The 23,246-nt window shown below is 45.2% G+C and overlaps 1 protein-coding gene across 11 annotated transcripts in view; it reads left to right on the top strand.

Moving 5' to 3' along the window:
• The first annotated feature begins 203 nt into the window (after positions 1–203).
• LOC148478344 (receptor-type tyrosine-protein phosphatase F-like) overlaps positions 204–23,246 on the top strand; it is a 944,179-nt gene continuing 921,136 nt past the window's right edge. For 6 of the 11 annotated variants that reach the window (XM_088455649.1, XM_088455645.1, XM_088455652.1 and 3 more), the window contains exon 1: positions 204–362. The gene's annotated coding sequence lies outside the window, so the exon portion shown is untranslated. The remainder of the gene's footprint in view (positions 363–23,246) is intronic. The other 5 variants (XM_088455655.1, XM_088455654.1, XM_088455653.1 and 2 more) reach the window with 1 other exon arrangement.

Genomic DNA, 23,246 nt, shown 5'->3' with positions numbered 1-23,246 from the left:
CCCTTCCCCCATCACGGCCGCGGCGGAGTACGTGTCCAGCTGCGCTCCGGTGACCCGGAGAACGGGGGGGGCGCGCGCGCTAGCCAGCCAGCGGTGGAGTCGCTGCGCGCGCTCCGGGGCGGGCGCACCAGTAGTGCTGTGGCACGGGGGAGGCGGGGGCGCGCTGCGCGGGCACGGGTCTCATTCGGAGCAGCAGTAGCAGCAGCCAAGGCTCGGAGAGTGAGGAGGAGAGAGTGATATACAGAGAAAAGCTGCAGACAGAGCGGAGGAGAAGAAAAGCAGGGGATAAAAAAGAGAGGGACAGGACCCCCAAGAAGCAGTAACAGAAGCACAGGACTGCACTTTAGCAATGCCCTCAGACAGTAAGTGCACATGCCTCCAAATTATCCTATTGCCCCCACATTACCAGCATAATACAGTACCATCCAGTTTGGCACCATCTTATGCTTCAGTGGCAGAATAATTATTACCCAACCTAGAATAATGTACTATTAGCATTATTTAAGTGCCTAATAATGCCCCATGACATCATGCCCCCCCCCGATTAGTAGTCTAGTATGCCCCGAATCCTGACCCATTGCCCCCTCTCCCTCCTCCCTGCCCCATTGCCACCCTACCCCTCCTCCCTCCCACATTGCCACCCTCTATTAGTCAGTAACCAGCTAATTAGTTCTCATCCTGATTTGCAGCCAGCTCATCTCTGTACATGTAGCTGCCGGCTGAATGATTCCAGCCTGGTACCCTGCCACTTCCAGACCCAAAACATGCCTGATCTGCCACCGTATTAGCCCCCAGAGAGGAACCAAGGGGACGCTAGATTGGTAGCCCATTTTAATATATCGGTTGCCCATAGCTCTGGGGTTGCCGGTGAAATGCCCCTCTCCCTTCTCCAGGTGTGTCGGGAGAAAGCCTAGAGTAGCCCACGTACCCCATTTCAATACTACAGGACTGCGCTGGATGAATTTCCTAATCGTGTGCATCCCTCCAAACACCTTATACCTTGGCATGATGCCCCCCAAGTCTTATTACAGAAAGTCTGGGCAGCCTTCACTTTGTCATTGGTGTTTTCCACTTCATTTATTACCTGAAAAGACTTTACTCCCCACTGGCTTTGCATGGGTTAACTCATCCCATACTGGTATATCCAGATGCGATACTGTCCGTATTGGTTTAATTTCCTCATGCAGCCCTCGCTGACAGATGTCACCCAGCACCAACCTTGATCATCTACTATCCTCTCACAAATGCAATTGTTAAAATCTCCCCCCCATGCATATCCGTATGGTGTTTAAAGAGTCTCCAGGAGCAAACAGATGACACCCCCACATCTCTGTTAAGTGCACAGTGCCCCCTATGAACAAAGGCTACAACCCATATTAGCCTCAGCAAATTTATTCTCTAGGTAGTCATTATAACCGGCAGTGTGTAATTTCATTTGTCCAGGATTATTTGTGTATGTGTGTGTTCATAACCCCCCTCCTCCCTCCTCACTACACTTCATTGATTACTACGATCGATACGTCCTCATTAATTGCAATGATTCTGATGTGTGTTATTAAGATCCGAGCGCCGTATTGTCAGGAGAAGCATTGTGTTTGGGAATCTTGGCTGTGTAAGTTGGGAGATGGTTCTCTGCCTGTTGAGGTTTTGCTGGTGATTAGCAGATCATCCCCAGAGCTGCGAGATGCTACAGAAAGGAGTAGCTTCTTTGCATTGCAGAAGTAAGAAAGATCATTCTTCCTCCTCGTTATTTAACAGTTTTAAACCCAGGAGGTGGGGATGAATCTGCAAACGTATTCCACTTGCATTTATTACAGAACGAGATAGAAAGCAGCACAAGTAGAGTTCAATGTTTATTAAAAAAGATTATTTTCCTGATCAATATTGCTTTCCTATTTTATTGGTTCTGTTCCTGTGGCTGCCAGAGGTATCCTTAGCGGAAAGGGTTAATGAAATCGATTTTGTGTGCAGCTTTTGATGCAGGAAAATTTTAAATATCCCATCAGTGCAGGGATGTGAGGGTCAAAATGGATACACTATCTATATATCTATCTATCTATCTATCTATCTATCTATCTATCTATCTATCTATCTATCTATCTATCTATCTATCTATCTTCTATACTGTGGCTTCCCAGTTGTGGATGTGGAACAGATAAGGCTTGAAGACATGCCTGCTGCAATTGTGTTCTTATTAAGGATGAGGTCTTCTTTATTCCATGTTTTCTTGTCTATCCAAATTGTTTAGTACAAGAATGGTCTGCGCTATAAGGAACGTTACTGGAGGACGAAGTCTAAAAGTGCAGATCATTTTAACCCTTTAAATGTGCAGTTAACTTCATGATGCAGACAGGGCAGGTTTTGACTTTGCCTTTTGTCAGTTTAATTTTATTGTACGGGTGTCTTTACTGAGGCTGATCACCTGCATGTATACCAATTGTCTTGTAATTTTATATTGTCCATCAGTGGGGATCTAGCAGTGTGTGCAAGAGGAACAATAGAATCACATTGGATGCAAATGATATTTCTCTGCCTTCTGCTTTGCTCTTTGAGGTTTTGCAATATATATATATATATAGATATATTTATATATATTTATTTTTTTTCCTTTGCGTCAACCTCTATGTGCTGTCAAGGCCTCAAGCTCGTTAGTGTGAAGATTCCCATTTGAAAGCAGTCGCCAAACTGTTTATTGTGCTAAGACGGTATATTGCTAAACTATTCCAAGGTGAGGGGCTCATCTCATTATAAAGTAGCAGGATAGGTTATACACGTCTGCCTGGCAGCTGACAGTGCGTACTGACTAAAACGCGGCAATGAAAATAATTGTAGCTTCTCCAGCTGTAACCTGTTGATCTAATTTGAGCAGGAGACATTGAAACATTGATCATATTGGAAACTGCATTGTATTTTCAGCAGGGGTCACCTATACGAGGATTTGATGTCAGGCAACAAATCATGTCATCCCTAATTGATATGTTACTTTTCAGAGGTTACTGGACATCCCAGTCTGAGGCACAAGGTACAGTGATTCCCTGCTGTAGGAAGATATCGGGGACCCATTATATAAGTCACATTGTAAAGAACTTTTTTTTTTTTCTTCTTTTTTTTGCTGTGGTTGCTTAGCCCTTCATTTTCCTTCAGACTATTACAGATGTTCTTCAAGGCAGGTCATTCAGAGGAAGGCGCTCTGAGAAATCTCTTCTGCCTAGGATAAGATAATGTAACCGATGTACTTGAATGAAGCTTTCATTTTAGCCTGATAGTGTCACTGGCCTAACTTTACTCTGTTAAATCCACTTTTCTGACTTTTAATGGTAAAACTCAAGAAAAACACATTTGCGTGATTGTGGCAGTATTATTATTTTTTTTTACCGCAAATCATCATTTTAGGGGATTTTCTTTCCTTTGTTTTTGTTACACAGTAGCCAACCATGAATCATAATCTGATCCCAGAATATTTGAATGTGATTAGCTACTGTAGGTGCTGCAGAACTGTCGGCTGTACATTCATGCTGGAGATCTCACCTTCCACCACAACCCAAAGCTGATCTCTTGGATTGCGAGCTGGTGGCTGGGGAGGCCATCGGCAGTGTCGGATTGGGGCATGAAAGGTCCACTGGGGGAATGGAGTGATAGGGTCCCATACTTAGGGGTGTGAGTAGCCTCCAGAGGGGTGGTGGGGGGGGGGATGGGGGTGTGTGGCCTAGCTGTCTTGGCTAGCCATTAGAGACTGCATGGACTGGGCCCCTTAAAAAAAAAAAATGTATATATAGTAAATACTGCTAGTGCATGCATGATAATGTACCAGATTAATAACAGCAATGCATTGTAGAAAATAAACCATAGTCCTGTGCAGCATAATGTAACATATGTATAATGTATAGTTCAAGTGAACCTAATCCCTAGAGGAGGGGTGGGCAGTGGCACCGAGAGGGGGGGGAGCAGGTACAAAATGCCCGGGCTTCCTGAGGGGCCTGGCGGGGGTCCGGGACTGACGCCGCCCCCCCCCCCCCCTCACAGCAGCCCAGCACACAGCGTGTGCTGAGCTGCAGTGGGAGACTACTCGTGGCTGCTGAGCAGTGGTAGACTGCTCGTGGCTGCTGAGCAGTGGTAGACTGCTCGTGGCTGCTGAGCAGTGGTAGACTGCTCGTGGCTGCTGAGCAGTGGTAGACTGCTCGTGGCTGCTGAACAGCAGCCACAGCAGTCTCCTATGCCTGTGGGGGGGAGCGATCACACTGATCGCGCACCCCTCGCCAGCGCGCAGCGCTTGAATTTTTTTTCCCCCGAAGGGGGTGTGGCCATGCCTCCCACGATTAGGCCACGCCCCCTGTTACCCGAGCCCACCGCGGTCCTTGGCGGGCCTGGGGCCTCAGGCAGAGGGGCCCACCAGGGGATTCCCCTGTGGGCCAGTACGACCCTGAGCTTGTTGTCGTGCTTGTAGAACCACAATGAGATGTGTTATGGTGCGTTATCCTGCTGTAAGTGGTCATTACAAGATAGGGAGACTGGCTATAAGGGGATGCGCATGGTCAGCAGCAATGCTCAGGTAGGCTGTGGCATTTAAACAATGATTAATTGGTATTAAGAGGCCAAATGTGTGTGTCAATAAAACTTTCCCCACACCATTACACCACCAAAAGTCTGAGCTGTTGACACGAGGTGGGATAGTTCCATGGAGTCATGTTGTTTACACCGGAATTCTGACCCTAGAACCTGCATTTTGGAAGGGAAATCGAGGTCCGTCAGAACAGATGATATTTTTCCAGTATGTAATGGACCAGTGCTGTTGAGACTGTGGCAATTGCAGATTCGGTGTCCTGTTAGCTGAAAGTAATGGAACTCAGTGTGGTCTTCTGCTGCTGTAGCCCCTCCACTTCAAGGTTCAATGAGATGTGCATTCAGAGATGTCCTTCTAAACACCACTGATCTAACACATGGATATTTGAGTTGCATCCTGTGAACTTGAACAAGTCTAACCATTCTAATCTGCCCTCTCTTATTAACGAGACATGTCTTGACCACAGAACTGCTGCTCATCATTTTCGGCAAACTCTAGAGACTGTTATGTCTGAGAATCCCAGTAGATCAACAGTTTCTGAGATACTCAAACTACCCCGTCTGGTACCAATAATCATTCCATGGTCAAAGTCACATAGATCACATTTCTAATGCATTCTGGTGCTTGGTCTGAACAGCAACTGAACCTCTTGACCACGTCTGCATGCTTTTGTACAATGCTGCAACATGATTGACTGATTAGATATTTGCACTAGTGCACAGGTGTACAGGTGTTCCTAATAATGTGGCTGCTCAGTATACGCATAAATATATATTAATGTCCATCAGGGTCAGTGGGTTGAAACAAGGTGTTCACAATAACCCTTAAGTTCAGTTACAAACGCATGTTAGAGGCATAATAATAATAATAATAATAATAATAATAATAATAATAATAATAATAATAATAATAATGCTTGTGTGTTCACAAGCCCTAAAAGCAGATTTGCTTCTCTTCATTTTACATAAATATTCAGTAAGCTGGAACTGTATAATTTACAGAGAACCTAGTTTTTGTGCACATTTCATTAAATTGACTGTTTCTGTAGCTCTTCTTCTGTACAAACACAATTAAATGATATCTGCTGACAGCAAACAGTGGCACCTGGTGACCAAGTTACCTGGATAAGTTGGCAAAATACTTGGAGTAACTAAGCAATAACTTTTCTCTTGTTTTTCACTGCAGTGTACTTTTAATTTGCCAGTTACATAATATGTATGGGCACCATACATATATATATATATATACACAAAACAAATCCCTTTGGCTTGGGTATGCACCCAGCACCATGTAAAGGAAGGCGGCACTCGAATAGGTGAAATAAAGTCAATTTGTATTAAGTAACCGACATCATAATAACAAATCCATATGTCTATATATATATATATACAGTCAGGTCCATAAATATTGGGACATTGACAGAATTTTCATATTTTGTCCTCTGTTCACCACCACAATGGCTTTGAAATGGAACAAACAAGATGTGATTTAACTGCAGACTTTCAGATTTCATTTGAGGGTAATTACATCCAAATCAGGTGAACGGTGTAGGAATTGCAATGGTTTCTATATGTGCCTCCCACTTTTTAAGGGGCCAAAAGTAATGGGACAAACTAAACAATCCTAAATCTAATTTTCACTTTTTAATACTTTGTTGCAAATCCTTTGCAGGCAATTACAGCCTGAAGTCTGGAACGCATAGACATCACCAGACGCTGGGTTTCATCCCTGGTGATGCTCTGCCAGGCCTCTACTGCAAATGTCTTCAGTTCCTGCTTGTTCTTGGGGCATTTTCCCTTCAGTTTTGTCTTCATCAAGTGAAATGCATGCTCAAATCGGATTCAGGTCAGGGGATTGACTTGGCCATTGCATAACATTTCACTTTTTAGCCTTAAAAAACTCTTTGGTTGCTTTTGCAGTATGCTTCGGGTCATTGTCCATCTGCACTGTGAAGAGCTGTCCAATGAGTTCTGAAGCATTTGATTGAATATGAGCATATAACACTTCAGAATTCATTCTGCTGCTTTTGTCAGCAGTCACATCATCAATAAATACAAGGGAACCAGTTCCATTGGCAGCCATACATGCCCACGCCATGACACTACCACCACCATGCTTCACTGATGAGGTGGTATGTTTTGGATCATGAGCAGTTCCTTTCCTTCTCTTCTCTTCCCATCACTCTGGTACAAGTTGATCTTTGCCTCATCTGTCAATAGGATGTTGTTCCAGAACTGTTATGGCTTTTTTAGATGTTGTTTGGCAAACTCTAATCTGGTCTTCCTGTTTTTGTGGCTCACCAATGGTTTGCATCTTGTGGTGAACCCTCTATATTCACTCTTGTGAAGTCTTCTCTTGATTGTTGACTTTGACACATATACACCTACCTCCTGGAGAGTGTTCTTGATTTGGCCAACTGTTGTGAAGGGGTTTTTCTTCACCAGGGAAATAATTCTTTTGTCATCCACCACAGTTGTTTTCCGTGGTCTTCCGAGTCTTTTGGTGTTGCTGAGCTCTCCGGTGCGTTCTTTCTTTTTAAGAATGTTCCAAACAGTTGATTTGGCCACACCTAATGTTTTTGCTATCTCTCTGATGGGTTTGTTTTGATTTTTCAGCCTAATGATGGCTTGCTTCACTGATAGTGACAGCTCTTTGGATCTCATATTGAGAGTTGACAGCAACTGATTCCAAATGCAAATGTCACACCTAGAATCAACTCCAGACCTTTTACCTGCTTAATTGATAATGAAATAATGAGGGAATAGCCCACACCTGTCCATGAAATAGCTTTTGAGTTGATAGTCCCATTACTTTTGGCCCCTTAAAAAGTGGGAGGCACATATTGAAACTGTTGTAATTCCTACACCGTTCACCCGATTTGGATGTAATTACCCTCAAATTAAATCTGAAAGTCTGCAGTTAAAGCACATCTTGTTTGTATCATTTCAAAACCATTGTGGTGGTGAATAGAGGCCAAAATCTGAAAATTCTGTCAATGGCCCTCATTCAGAGCCGCTCGCTAGCGGCCGTACGCTCGTTCCGAGCGATGTTCGCACATCTGCGCATGCGTACGGTTTTTAGTACGCATGCGCGAACCAGTCAGTGCGGCCGAAAATCGTTTGTACGCTATATAGCGAGTGCCTGCTATTTTGAGTGACAGAATGAGGCGTATGTGGGTGGTAACAGGGGAAGGTGCTTGAAAACCGGGGAGTGGAATTCGAACGCAGGTGTGCTTAAAGGTCAAAACGGGCGTTTTAAGGGAGTGCATAATTAATACAGCAGCATCATTGACCACGTCACTTGTTTTTTTTTAACTCAGAACTGCTCGCAAAATAGCGGTTGAAAAAACCAACCACAAGAATAGCGAGCAGTTCATACGCTGTACGATGTACAGCATTAATCTAATAAATAGCGGACATGACGTATGGTGCGAGCGGCCAGGGGGCGTTTTTATCAAATAAACGAGCATATGTTTTGCTCGCTCGTTCAGACTTAGAGGTGTGAACAGACTGCAATTTGCGAATGGATCATTTGAATAGCCACCCCTTGTTTTTGAACGAACGACCGCAAATAGCGAACGGCTCTGAATGAGGGCCAATGTCCCAATATTTATGGACCTGACTGTATATATATATATATATATATATATATATATATAGATATATATATAGATAGATAGATGACAGATAGGTAGATATATATATATAATAGTTTTGAGTCTATTTCTAGTTTTGAGTCTATTTCTTTATTTATCTGTCTGTCTATCTATTACATACACACATATTTTGGGATGAAAGCAAATAGAGCAAGTTAAGGCCACCATACTTACAATACTGTGCAAAAGTTTTAGGCAGGTGTGGTATCACCAGTTTGGTATGATTGGTTACTCATACACCTGACTATGGACCTCATTCAGAGTCTCTCGCTAGGGCACGCTCGCTCGCTGGGAGTGATAATCGCACATCTGCGCATGCGTATAATTCGCAGTGTGCAAGTCATTCGTTGCGATCTGATTTTGGTAGCTCGCAAGCCACTTTCAGGTCGCTGCTTTGAGTGACAGATAGCACTGTTTGTGGGTGGTAACAGGGGTAGGTGCTTGTGAACGGGGGAGTGGATGTGCGAACGCAGGCGTGTCTGACCATCAGAACGGCGTTTAATGGGTGTGTATAATTAGCAAAGTAGCGTCATCGCACACGTGACTTGGTTGTTTTTTAGCCTGAACTGCTCGCAGTGCTTGGGGTAGGTTAGGTCAACCCCAAGCGCTGCGAGCAGCTCCGATGCCCTCGATGTTCACGATTAATCAGACTCTTCCCGAAGATGACGTGTGCTGCGTGTGACAGGTGGGAGGTTTTATAGTCCAGCGTACGCTAACTGCCGTCGCTCACTAAGACATAGAGGGCGTCCTTACAGCGCAAAGAACGATCGCTTGATTTGCATACCCGGCCCCTTTTTGCAAGCGAACGATCGCATCTTGCGAGAGACTCTGAATGAGGGCCTATAATCCTACAAAATCCCTGACATTGTGCAAGTGTACCTGGAAGAATTGATGCTGTTTTGAAGGCAAAGGGTGGCCATACCAAATATTGATTTGATGTAGATTTCTCTGCTGTTCATTCACTTTTCATTTTGTTAATTGATAAATATAAATTAACACTTCTGTTTTTGAAAGCTTTCTTAAGGTGCCAACACACATTGCGATTTTTTTACCCGATCTGGCCGATTCCAAGATACATCAGAACGACAGATCGTGTAAAAAATGCCTAAATCGTGAGTCCCCACTCACGATCACGATGCGATGCACGTCCCCGCAGGTCGCACATCGCATCGTCAGATCTGCCGTGCTGTAGGGCAGATCTGACAATCTAGGAAGCGATGCAATGTAAAAAGTCTGGATGCAGGGAGAGATCGTGTGAAGCTTGGACACCAAAATCGCGTGCAGAGCTGCCGAGGAGAGTTTCAAGGGAAATCGTACACATCGGCTGATCGTGAGCACATCGCTATGTGTGTAGGCCCCATTGCTTTGCAGCATATTTTCCACACCTGCCTAAAACTTTTGCACAGTACTGTACATCTGCGATGGATTGGGGCAATTTGGCGATGATTTTCCCAATAAATCGCCAATGTATGTGCTTCCCCATATGATGATTGCTATCAAAAAGTGATCACAATCGCCATATCGGGTTGTCCAGCAGATAGGATTTCACAGATCAATTGGGTCTGCAGATTGCTAGTGTATGGTAACATAAAATTAAGTAGACAGCCCCTTTCCCAGGATATGATGGCACCAACCAAGTCAAAATCTCTCGACTTTCCTTCCGTTCAGTCAGGCCCTCCAGAAAGGGAAGGGGCACAATTGTTCTCCATAGTTGATAAGCTGCCACTGTAAAATGTGTGGCTTTGTTGGATTTTGGGATGTCCTGTCCGGTTTTCAGAGCACTATTTATTTTTCAAATGGTTTGTAAATCAAATTCAACTTGATTTACAGGTCAGTTCTCCTCCATAACTGAAAATAACAGTTTTTGATAGTGTATCACAAATTAAATCTGGTCCTAAGCAATAACTGGTGTCTGGAGTGCAGTACCCCCCACTGTACTGTGCAGGGCCGCCAAGAGCCAAGGCGGGCCCCGGTAATAGGGGGCGTGGCCTAATCTCGGTGGCGTGGCCACGCCCCCTTGCCGGAAATAAATAAAAAAGATTTGCAGCGCCGCGCGCCAGGGAGGGGGGCGCTCTGAGCCGCCTCAGCCCGGCGCAAAGCCAGGGGGGCGCGATCAGTGTGATCGCTCCCCCGCACAGGCATAGGAGACTGCTGTGGCTGCTCCAACGAGCAGTCTCCAAGTGCAGCTCAGCACACTCTGTGTGCTGGGCTGCTGTGAGGGAGGGGGGGCAGCTTCAGACCCGGGCCCCTCAGGAAGCCCGGGCCCGGGTAATCTGTACCCGCTCCCTCCCCCCCTCTCGGCGCCCCTGGTACTGTGTGTGCTCAGCACTGCTTAGCTCGATCCGGTATACTGCGGCTATTGTTGGTGGAATTAGCGGTGAGCTGAAAAGCGCAGTCGTACCGGCAGCATTTCAGTGGTTCTTTCTTTTTTAACCGCCTTTACGGAAAGGGGGTCTTATATAAGGCCATATTCAATTAGCCGCGAGTTCCGTCCGCAGAAGCTTCGGGCTACATTACTGTCCACTTCACGGGCTATTATCAACAGGCGCGCTCCCGCTAATCCCGCTAATTCAATTGTCAGAGCCTGTTTGCGACAATGTTTCGCAGTAATTCTACATGGGGAATATGCGTGAAACATAGGGGAAAAAATCCTGAACCTCAGAAAGTGGCAAATAAGATTTTATAACAGTATAGATGACTATTAGTAGCTATTAGCAAAGTTTTTGAGGTTCTTAAAAGGTATCAAATGGCTGATTTTTTTTTTACATGTTTTTACCAAATGAAAGCCTGTAGGTTATATGGGGACCAGAAAATGTCTGTAATGTGTTTTATAATTGTTTTTAAGCAAGTTTCAAAAATATTGTGAAAAAATACTTGGAACTCCCATCTGAAAGTTCCAAAACGAATGGTGCGTATCCACTACACGAGAAAAATGAGCGATTGAACGATTAAGACATCGTTATTGTTCAATCACTCATTATTCGTGCAGTAATTATGCTGGCAACGACCAGCATCTGTCAGCGCCTGAACATGCTGGGTCAACCTGCCGATATCGTCAGCTTGTGCATGTTCGGGGATGAGGGAGGGTGCCTGCACTGAATGACATATCGCTCAGTGTGGGCACATTATCCACTGCACAGGATGGTAAACGATCGAAAATTACAATGTTGTAATCGTACAGTCGTTCCACTCTCGTGTACAGTAGTGGATACGCACAATAAGTTATAGGCCAAATTATAATATTTAAATTTATCTAAGTGCATTATTATTAATTTGGGGGGAGGGGGGTTGTATCGGAGCATCTGCAATAAGTCCTGACATTTTTACCTTAAAATAAAATATTGTCACCTAGACAGGGTTTGCGAAATAAAAGCCTCGTTTACTCCAATTGACGGCTGCGTTAACTTAACGCAGATCACTAACTGAATAGGAGAAAACTGCGGCCGTGACTTTTTCAGCCGTGTTAAATAATTTGCTGCAAAGTCACAGCTAACTGATTTTGGACCCTTATGCTGGCCATACGCTAGCACGATTTCGGGCCGATTGCCCGATTTTCGACGCGTCATAAATAGGACACGATCCGCAGCTCCTAAAACGTATCGTATGATCAGATGCGCAGCCCATATGATCCGTCGTATGCGTATGCTGATCATGCCGTGGTTTTTCACCATGCGATTGATCGTGCGTCCGACCGCTGTCATTTCAGTGACATTTGGAAGAATGATGATCAGTTTTTCAGCAGGCACACAATCGATCGTAATGTGAGATCGTATGTACATCGTGTGTCCAAAGTGCGATCAGGACTGCCAGGGAGCTCAAGGCAAATTGTAAGATGAATCTTATCTTATGCTGGTCGTACTAGTGTATGGCCAGCAATAGAGTAAGAAATAACCCCAACTGCAAACTAGAAGATAACAGTATATTCTCTTATATGACACATCCTAGGCTGTAAAACAACCAAGGTGGCAGTGACATTATGAAAACCAAAAACAGCCCTATTATAGTATAATACTGAAAACTCTGAGAGAACTTAAATTCCTTACAATCTACAGTAGGGAGCATATTATCCTTATGCATTACTGGAGCGAATGAATACTGGGGTAATGACATCCCTTAGCACTAATTAAATAAGTGACAAAGATGACACAAGTACTGATAGCAACTCGCTAGCATCGTTTACACATCCGTTAATTAAATGAGTTTATACATATACTGCAGTGGTATATTATATCCCTGTAATTTAAATTACTTAAGGATGAGTGCACCAAGCTATCATCTTTGGGGAAGGGTGGTTATTTAAGTAAAAAATAAATAACTTTCCCTTTACTATAAAAAATATGTGGAACCCTCTTTTCTCATCCTTAAGCTTAATGCTCCAGTGACTTCCCTTCCACCCTCAGTGACGGACACATCGGCAGTTGTAACTTTTAGGAGATGTATCTTGCGCAAGCTTCAGGACCGGTGGAAATATCCTCATTGATGATTACTTCTTATGCTGGGTAAACACTACACCAGAGGTTCCCAAACGCGGTCCTCAAGGCTCCCCAACAGCTCGGGTTTTAGAGATATACATGGTTGAGCACAGGTGACTTAATTAGTACCTCAGTCAAATTGATTTAACCACCTGTGCTCAACCATGGAGATCTCTAACACCTAAGCTGTTGGAAAGCCTTGAGGACCTCTGCACTAGACAATATGTTGCCCGACATGGTGGATTAGTCCGACCTATCGGGCACATCGTCTAGTGCGTAGGGACTATTGCACACTCCCGCGGGTCGTTCATCGCATCTTCTTATCGGGCTTGCAGTGCAGGCCAATCAGAAGATATCTTGAATGACACCGTGCTCCTGGATGTTCCCACTGAACGATATAACATGCGGTCGCACAATATATCGTTTAGCGTGCACGAACGACATATCGATCAGTAGGTCGTGCCGTCGGCCACGATCCAGGATCGTGTAGTGTGTACCCAGCTTTAGCCATTTCTGATTGGCTGATTGCACATAGGGCCTGATTCAGAGACGGACGCTCTGAACGAGCGCTCGCTCTGAATCAGGGCGTTTTGTTTTTTTTTGTTCGGCCTCCTGGCCGCTCGCATAGCTGTGGGTGACCACCCACAGCTATTGCGTGCGGCCAGGTTGATGGTCGCGATGGTCAAGACCATCGCGACCATCGGGCTTGCGACGAGACCCTTGTGGTAGGGTCTCAAGGCCGCAAGCCCCAGAGAGCTTCTGGCTCTAATAGAGTCTGAATCAGGACCATAGATCCCTCTGATACTTAACCTTTGATTATGGCTACAGTCTTGGCTGTCTATTCGCATTACATAATTGACATTTCAGTTTGCAATACTGGTTTTTAAAGGGTAAAAAAACAGATGTTTGCATTTCATTGGAATTGTATTTTGTAATTGTGTTTGTACTTAATTACATTTTTATATTGAAAAGATAATTTTAGCATTTAGTAATAATTGTGAAGGCTATATTCTCTCTTGGGTATACAGATATGCCCAGCTACATCCTTGCCTGTAGCGCAGCGAATCGCGCCATGCGTGGCGCGAGATGCACTCCCGCAATTGGAGACATGAATTCGTGTCTCCATAGGATTCAATGGGAGACGCACTCTCGCGTATCGTGGCGCATAACGCGCGTTTTTGGCGCAATCAGCCACAATGAACCTGGGCACATCTGTATGAGACTGTACAAATTGGATAATACGACTTTGGCGTTTACTATGAGCATTGTCACGCCGAATCCCTATTTTTTTCCTGACTAAGGGCCTGTTTTCAGAGTTGGACGCGACCGATGTTTACGCAGTTCAGCAATTATCGGTGGTCTGCGCTTGTGTCTGAGTCGCAGCGCGCATACGTCAAGTTTCATTACCGTTGCCGCCTACGCATTCAAGATCTGTTTGCAAAGTGATTGGCAGACGGAGACCAATTGTGACCAGCAACAGGAGGCGGGGCGGGCAACTCAAACGCAGGCGTGTTGTGACTTTTCCAGGTGTGTCTCTGCCTGCGACTTTATCCCATACGCAATCAAAATAACTCCGGCGTCCCAGTTTCCACTGCAGGGTTACTCAGAAGTCCGATAATCGGCCGATCTGCGTCCAAACTGTGTCTTGGTACGCGGCCGCTTGGATTTGCGAAGCTGCCGGTAGGCGTCTCAGCCCAATTTCCGGCAGCTGTTACATGTGCATTGTTTCGCACAGTCGCGGCGTGCAAGCGTACAACTCATCAGGCCCTAAGTAGCCATCCTAAGGGTGTTGAATGCAACCATTGTGTTACTGGAGATGTATACTTATGCAGTGGGGGGAATAGTTATGCATCTTCAGTAATACAATGGTTGCATTCAACACCTCTATGTGTAGCGCTCAGTTATTCCATTTGTTATAGATATTCAGTGAGAGGCTGGTTACCTCCATTTCTAAGCCGCTCCCGTCCCATATATGCCGGCTATCTTTAGCGCAACTGCACACTCTCTTGTGCCTCGGTAGCAATCTTGCCACGCACCACGACATACTACAGTGTATAACGTTCGTGGTTAGATGTGTTTGCAGTTAATGGGTGCTCACACTCCTATGGCAAGTTCAGTAATACTTTCCTGGCTTCAGCAATAGAGAGGATAAATTCTTTTTTTTTTTCTTTATCTTGAATTTATAGAAAAAAATTAAATAACATAAAAAAGTGTTTACAGCTAGAAAATTGCTGGTACTTTTCTCTTTTCATCCTAATTACATATTCCACTGTCAAATCACCCAGCAGTTTTCAATTCCCGAGAAATATCGATGTAGAATTGTTTATTGTCACTGTGCATATTCTAGGACTGGAGAAATGCATTGTAACTCTGACAAAGTAAGTGGAAGTATGGAGTTACCGGGAGCTTTAACTCCCATCGCAATGCAGCGCTTCTTGGTGGCTACAGCCGCCATGTTACTCTTTGCAAAGTTTTAACTCTTTCATGAGAATAATGGATGTAACTTATTCTTTACCCATGTACTTTCTTTGTATTGGATTAAATTGATTGGGAGCTGGCAGATGTTTTTTTCCCCCGCTGTTTTGTAACAGTAACATATCACCCATAATAGACCCCTCTTCTGAACAAAGCGGTTCTCACTGTGGCCCTGATTCAGACCCGGTCGTTCTGACAGAGCGCTCGCTCTGAATCAGGGCTGGGCTTTTTTTTTTTAGAACTGCCTCCTGGCCGCTCGCACAGCTACAGCGAGCGGCCATGATGATGGTCGCGATAGTCAGGACCATCGTGACCATCGGGCTTGCGACGAGACTCTTGTAGGGTAGGGTAGGGTCTCATGGCCGCAAACCCCAGAGAGCTTTCGGCTCTAACAGAGCCAGAAGGTCTCCACTGACATCACTTGTGATGTCAGTGGGGCCGCCCCCAAATGGCAGGTGTTCTCATGGGAACGCCTCCATTTGGGCAGCCACCCTCCCGGCCTGCCCACCAAAGGGGGCGAGCTGTTACTCAACATCGACAGCTCGCCCCCTTTGTTTGGAGACCCGGAGCGACGGAGTGCCCGTCGCTATCCGGGTCTCGCGCATGTGCACGACGGAGCCGGCTCCGTCGTGCGCATGCGCTCTAGGCCACCATTGACCCGGTTGCGAGCGCTCAGCGCTTGCGTCCGGGTCTGAATCAGGCCCAGTGGTGGATTTTCAGGCTGTATTTAGATGGCTGGATGAACTAGGAGATATTCCCTTGCTATGTGCATTGCTGCAGAATGTTTGTGCAAATGGGGTATTTTATGGCTGCTCTACAAGTGTCATTAGGCCATGTTTGCACAGGGATGTAGTCAGGATGCCGACCGCCGAAATCCCGACACTGAAAGCCTGGCATGAGACTAAAGATAGGCATCTAAATACTGATGCCTATCATTAGCCCCACGCCGAAATCCAGACGCCCGGCATACCGAACGTAGGTAAGCCGGACGCTGGGAGCTCTTAGCCGCAGGGGTGGGGGTTAGGTTTAGGGACTCCCGGGGGGACTTAGGGCTAGGAACCCCCTGGAGGGTTAGGGTTAGGCTAAGGAAAAGTGGGATTAGGGTTAGGCACCACCGGGTGAGGTTAGGGTTAGGCACACTCCCCTGGGAGGGTTAGGTTTAGGGTGCGGGAGAGGGTTAGGTTTATGCACCCCTCAGGGGAGGTTAGGGTTAGGCACCACTAAGGGAAGGTTAGGGTTAGGGTGGTGAGAGGGTAGGGTTAGTGTACTTACCTACCCTAGTTGGGTTCTTCATCTGCCAGTGTCGGGATTTCATCCATGACACTCCCGTAACATGCCCATAACCCGTCCATGACACTCCCATAACCCACCCATGACACTCCCATAACCCATCCATGACACGCCCATGAGACAGGGTTTTTTGCATACACTTCAGGCCCCCTCCCAGTCACCGCCCAGGAACGCCCATGGTTTTTGACTCTTCGTTCTTTATTCCAGCGCTCCCATACGTAAGAGCGTACACTCAGTGGAGCGCATGCACCGTATGGGTTTTCAGAAATTTTTTTGCGCAGTAGCAGATAATGGCTGAAATGTGCTAACATGGGCACTGCCTGCACCTCTGAATCAGGCCGTGAGTAGGTATGGAAACTGTACCTGAATAAAAATGCAGCGTAATCGCTGTGTTAAAATCCCTTTAAGCGATCAATTATAAACCATTTTCTGCTGTGTTCACATGAAAGAGTTTAGCCATGAATGTGCACCTTGTCCTATTGATTTCAGCGTAATGTGTGACTATATACACTGACTGCTGCCCCAGGATATCGTCCCATGTGTTCAGCCAATGTAACATAACAAAGACGCACTGCGCTTACTTTCTTCCTGCGCTTACCCCGAGTGCATCTGAATTACAAACCTATCTGTGAGCTGTATGTCCCAGGAAATCTCTGTATAGAGAATGAATGTGTAGCAAGCATCCTGGCCAAGCCTAGCTGTGCCCTGGGTGTTCTAATTAGACTGTAAGCTCTTTGTGATAGAAACGTCTTTCATATTATATTCCAAGGTGTGAACCTGATGTTGTGCACTGTGTACTTGTCATATATACACATAATATTATTTACGCAAGTGTCACATATCAAGTTAATCAGCACAGTCCCCTGGTGCATCCTAGCCGCATTGAATTGCACTAGCAGAGTTGCCCAGGACCTGACGGCTCACTCACACCCGGCATTTTGTGTAGCATGGTGTATGGAGGTTAGGTGAGCAGTGGCACATCTATATTTGTGTACGGTGTGCTCTTTTTGACCAAAACATTCAGCATTGTTGTCTGAATTGTAAAACACTTTAACATTCGTTTTGGATTCTGTAGAGTGTGTTCTATAGAATATATGGTTTGGAGGCAGCAGTATGATAAGATTGTCATTTTGATTCTTTCTATTCTTTTTTGTAAATATTTCACTAAAGAGTTGAGGGATCCGGACATACAGGGCCTGATTCAAAGGTGCATTCAGTAGCGGCTGCGTTGTGTGGCGGAGATAATAGGCAAATGTTAGTTTTAGCCTTTCCCTTGTGTACTAGCATGCGTCAGAATGTGCAAGCCCTGAGATGCTCACTTTCAGTACTGTGCAGGCTGCAACACTGCCGGTGGTTCTGAACAGTCCACCATCAGCACACCATCTACATGTGCACCATCTACACGTGCACCAGCGCAATAGCAGGTGAAGTGTCTCCGTATGAACATGGCCTATGTGGCTGCGGCTCTGTATCCGAGAATGCAGCCGCTTTCACGTACACGTCCATGACACTCCTACGTGACAGTTTTTTTTTTTATTAACGTCAGGACACCTCCCAGTCACCACCAAGAAATGTCCATGTTTTCGCTCGCCATCTCTGATACCCGCAGCCCTGCATGCAAGAGCACATTTGTGAGTAGACTTGGGGTACCCAATGCGTTGTAGGAATTTTTTTTATATTTTGGGCATGTGCAGTAGCAAATAATCAATTACGTGAACATTGGCATTGCGTGCACTTAGCGTGCGCCTCTGCATCAGGCCTATAGTGGTGGTGCACTTGGGGGCAAAGAGAGTACCTATATTTAATATTTTAATTAGTTATTACCACTTGTTGCCCATATTACACAAAAAAAAGTATGATAAATGGAAGTATAAAAAGGTACACAGAGGAATGCAATCACGTGGATCATGTATTTCCAAATCCTGCAAAATCGCCTGACACTCATCATATCTCTGGCGCTGAAGGGGTTAAGTTTCATGGCTTTTTTTTTTTTTTTACTTTTGAAAATCCAATTCCGGAATATAAGGCAGCACTATAGCTGATAGCACATTAAATGTACAAGAGCAACATTTTGTGTCTGAGCTTATGTTAGAGATGGAAATAAACTGAATTAAGTATTAACAAGATAGGTTTTGTGTTTTTCTATCTTGTAGTGAAAGTGGCTAAATTAAATTATAGTCTGCCAGAGAATTTGAAGTAGAAAACTGTTCACTGCTGCGGCTGTCAATAGGCGCAGAGACTCCGGGGTGGGGGCTCATATTAACTGTCCAGCTATCTACTGGTAGACCAAAAGCATCCTATTGGGCTGCACTGGAAGTGTATGAATGAGCTAAATAATATGCCTGATATAACTGATGTATGTATACTTAACTAAATGGGCGGAATTCAATTGATTTTGCAGCCCGCATCTCCCGTCTAAAGTGACAGGAGATCGTGGGCCGCTATTCAATTGTGCCAGAATTTCACGCTGATCGCGCCCATAGAGGTCAGGTTTAGCCGCGTAAAGCAGCTAAACCCGACCAAAGTGCTGGGCGCGATCGCGAAAAGTGATGTTGGGCGCCCAAACATGTCACTTTTCGCACATTTCAGCTCCCATCCCCCAGGGGCTGCGAGCTGAAGTGTAGCACTTGGCAGCTGATCGCGCCCGACAGGAGCAAGAATAGAATAGCTCCGTCGGGCGCGATAGGGGCTGGAGAGAATTGCCCAATGTATCCATTATAGTCTTTCTCACTATTCTGCAAATATTTATCTGATGCTGCTCTCTCTGAATAGGCAAACAGTGGCTGACAGGCTTGCAGACCTGCACTGTGACGCTTGGAGGATTCATACACAGGGGCGGTACCTTAACTGACTGTCCATTAGGACATGTTGTAGAGATGCTGGAGGTGATGGTAACTGTCAGTAAAGGAGCTAATACTCTATTAAATTTCTCTATGGAAGAGAGTTGCAGTGTAATGTCATAGCACCATCTCTGTTACCTTTTATTCTTAATAACTGAAAATATCTATTTAATGTTCCAATGGTTCTTTAAGTGCAGGTGTAACCTTCTACATTTAACGGGTTCATTGGCGAAGCACAAAATTGCTGCCCCACAGCTTCGATTCAGCTTTGGATCAGTTGTTTACCAAAATTTTTGCAAATGCGCCTTGATATTCACAACAGCTTTGGCCACATTGTCAGAGCAGCAGCAGCAGCTTAGTCAGGCAGAGGAGAGGAGTTGGCATGGGAGAGTATAGAGTAGGTGTCTCCGATCTGCCTGGATTTACTAAGCAGGGCTAAAGTAAGATCCCAGTTCATTTTAGGGTGATTATTGTAATGAGATAAGTGGGTCCTTGTTATGCATGGCCTTTACCTTTCTGCATAATGACTTGAATACTACACCAGCTCAGAGGTTGGGTCTGTACTTTTAAAGAAAAAACAGGTCCATGCACAGTGTACTGTAAAAATAAAAATAAACAAAAAACATAAACATACCTGAAACAAACACCGACCACATTACCCCTCCCCCTCAAAATGCAGCAATCCCCCATTCACACTTATACCCCTTTTACACCGGAGCTAAAACCCGGGTTTTTGAAGGGTTAACCTGGGCAGCTCCCTGGTGTAAAAGGGCAGAGGGTTGGATCGCCGGGTCGAGTGACCCGGCAATCCATCCCAGGTAACTAGCAGGGTTTAACACGGGCGTAGTTCGTGAAACCCTGCTATGGGAACAGCGCACTCCGGGTCACGATGACCTGGAGTGCGCTGCTAGCCGGCCGATTGGTCCGGCTTCAGTGGCGCTTGGAGATGACATCATCTCCAAGCGTCCACTTTCACTCCGCAAAAGCCGGGTCTATGCAGACCCAACTGCGGTGTGAGCGGCAAAATTCCGGGTCTGATCCGGATAGGAACTTTGTTCCAACTCCGGGTCAGACCCGGAATTTAGGTGGAAAAGGGGTATAAAATTAATTTAGGAAGAAGAGGAGTTTAGTTTCCATTTGGACTATGATAGAGTTCGGTAATTAAGCGGAGAATGAGCATTTTGTTTATTTTATTCAGTTACAGTTTATTGTAAAGTATTTTTTTTTTAACTATTTGAACAATTGGCAACTGTCTTATCCATTGTGCTGAGACTACTCCACTGCATTAAGTTGCTACTCACAGGTTTCCAATCTCGTTAATTACCAAGGGGTGTCGGAAAGAACCCCAACCGGCGTGAGGAAGGGAACACTTACTGCGGACACCAGTCCATGCTGTCTGACACAGGAGCTGGTTTAGGAGCATTAAGTGAAAGAAAGGAAACGCTGCCTGTTTTTAATGGTTATTGCTTTTTGAAAGGGCACTATCCAATGTTTTATTACAGATGGCGTGCTGTTGAATGAATCTCATTGGCCAGTGGAGGAGACGCGTCTTTCCAGGCACACTTTGAGCGTCACGCACACACAGAAGTGACGGAGCACCGAGTTGCATCTAAAGTTTTTCTTTTTAAGACCCACATGGGGTTCAAAGAGCTCAAAGGCCCGATTCAGACCCGGGCGCTATGCTGCGCTCTCTCGCCGCCGTCAGGGGGCGAATATGCAAATGCCGCGATCGCGCAGCCAGGCTAAAGGAGGACCCCCTCTATGTCTTAGTGAGTGACGCAGAGTGAGCGTACGCCGGTGTAATGACGCCCACTTTTCTTTCTTAGCACACGTCATTTCCAAGAAGAGTATGATTATTCAGTAACATCGAGAGCCATCGGAGCTGCTCGCAGCCCTTAAGGTAGACTCTACCCCGCCGCAAGCACTGCGATCACTGCAGACTGAAATACAACAGGGTGACGTGTACAATGACGCTGACATGCTAATTATGCACACCAAAAGAATGCCGTTTTGACGTTCAGACACGCCTGCGTTCGCACATCCACTGCGCCGTTTTCCCGGACCTTCCCGTTACCACCCACAAACGGCACTTTCTGTCACTCAAAGGAGCGGCCCATCTGCGGGCTTCGAGCGAGCACTCCCCCATCGCACAGACTGGTTCGCGCATGCGTATTTTGCCACATGCGCAGACGGGCGACAATCGCCCATAGCGAGCGAACGCGGCTTAGTATCCGGGTCTCAATCGGCCCCTCAGTACAATCCTATTAAATTCTATCCCACAGTTACAACTATTTTCCTGGAAACAGCTGCATCTCTGCGTTAGTGGGCAGTCTGAATGATGGTACATAAGTGATCCCTTTTCTGCACACATTCAATGTATCAAACATATTATTATTATTATTATCCTTTATTTATATGGCGCCACAAGTGTTCCGCAGCGCCTTACATAGTACATAGAACTAATAAGTGAACAAGAAACAAGTAACTTACAGTACATTACAGTGCAGGACAGGGACACAACTTATATACATTGCTGAAATAGTGATTAAAGCACTCACAATAAGCTGCCGGGAGTTGGCGGTCCCGTGTTAGGTGCCCTAATGGGGAGTAGAGAGTAGAAGAAAATGTAAAGAGAAGCACATGAGGGAAGAGGTCCCTGCTCATGAGAGCTTACATTCTATGAATCAATCAGTGAAAAGATTGTTTTATGTGCTAGAATATGTCCGCTGGCGATATTATCTTGGGGGGAGTCCCTATAAGGTACATTTTTGAACATTTCCAACTACAGAAATGTACCTGGAAAATATATTTAAATGTCTGTAAGTATTATTTGGCATTAGTCATCTATTACTAGGGGGTGTAGGACTGTAACTATAATGATGGCTGTCCTTGCATCACTGCTTCTTTTCACTATTTTGAATAAAACTGACTGAGAGAAAAGCTTAATGCATTAGTAATGCACAGTAATGAGTGAGAGCTTTCACCATCAGTGCAGAGTGTTGGCATTTAAGTAAAAAAACAAGAATAAATGTTGTTGTTTTTTCTATGAGCTTAGGTGGCTGTATAACAGAGAGGTGATAGACTGACACTACAGTTAGTGGCTGGACGCATAGTGGAGCCCAGCATGACGCCATGTGAAATCATTCAGGGCTTCTACATGAGGTGGGTCATTCAAAAAGTTCTGCTGATAGTACTAAAGATCAGTGTAGGGGATATGGGGGAGAAGTGGTGCACATGGTAAAAAGTTTGTTAAATCTACATAATACAGTATGTTGGCGCTTTATTAATAAAGAATGATAATAATAATGGTGTCCAGTTTGAATACAGGAGTATGAGTGCTAGTTTAGAATACAGAAGAATTATGACAAATATAGAATAAAGGGGTATGATAGCTAGTATAGAATACAGGGGTATGATAACTAGCATAGAATACAGGGGTATTATTATTATTATTATTATCATTTATTTATATGGCGCCACAAGTGTTCCGCAGCGCCTTACAAAGTACATAAACAAATTGTAGACAAGTCAGTTACAGAACAATACAATACAGGACATGGATAATATATATTGCTACATTAGCGACCATATCAAACAGATAAGAAACAGCGCATAAGCAACTAAGTGTTTGGTGCCCTAGTGGTGAGTAAGAAGTAAATGACACTATAGTAAGGAGAAGCACAAGAGGGTAGATGGCCCTGCTCGTGAGTGCTTACATTCTAAAAAGGTGGGGGAAGACAAACAGTGGTGACAGAGATGGGGTAGATGGGGTGGAAGGAGCATGTAGCAGGGAGTTAGAATGATAGCTGGAAGGCTTTGATGAAGTAGTGTGTCTTGAGAGCACGTTTGAAGGATTGCAAACAGGTGGAGAGTCTGATGGGGAGTGGGAGAGAGTTCCAGAGGTGGGGAGCAGTGCGGGTAAAATCTTGGAGGCGGGAGTGGGAGGAAGTAAT

The sequence above is a fragment of the Taudactylus pleione genome, unplaced genomic scaffold (genome assembly GCF_031769625.1).
Source record: "Taudactylus pleione unplaced genomic scaffold, aTauple2 ptg000662l, whole genome shotgun sequence".
Taxonomy (NCBI): Eukaryota; Metazoa; Chordata; class Amphibia; order Anura; family Myobatrachidae; genus Taudactylus; species Taudactylus pleione.
The sequence above is the reverse complement of the archived record's forward strand: the minus strand, read 5'-3'. Positions and strand labels throughout refer to the sequence as shown.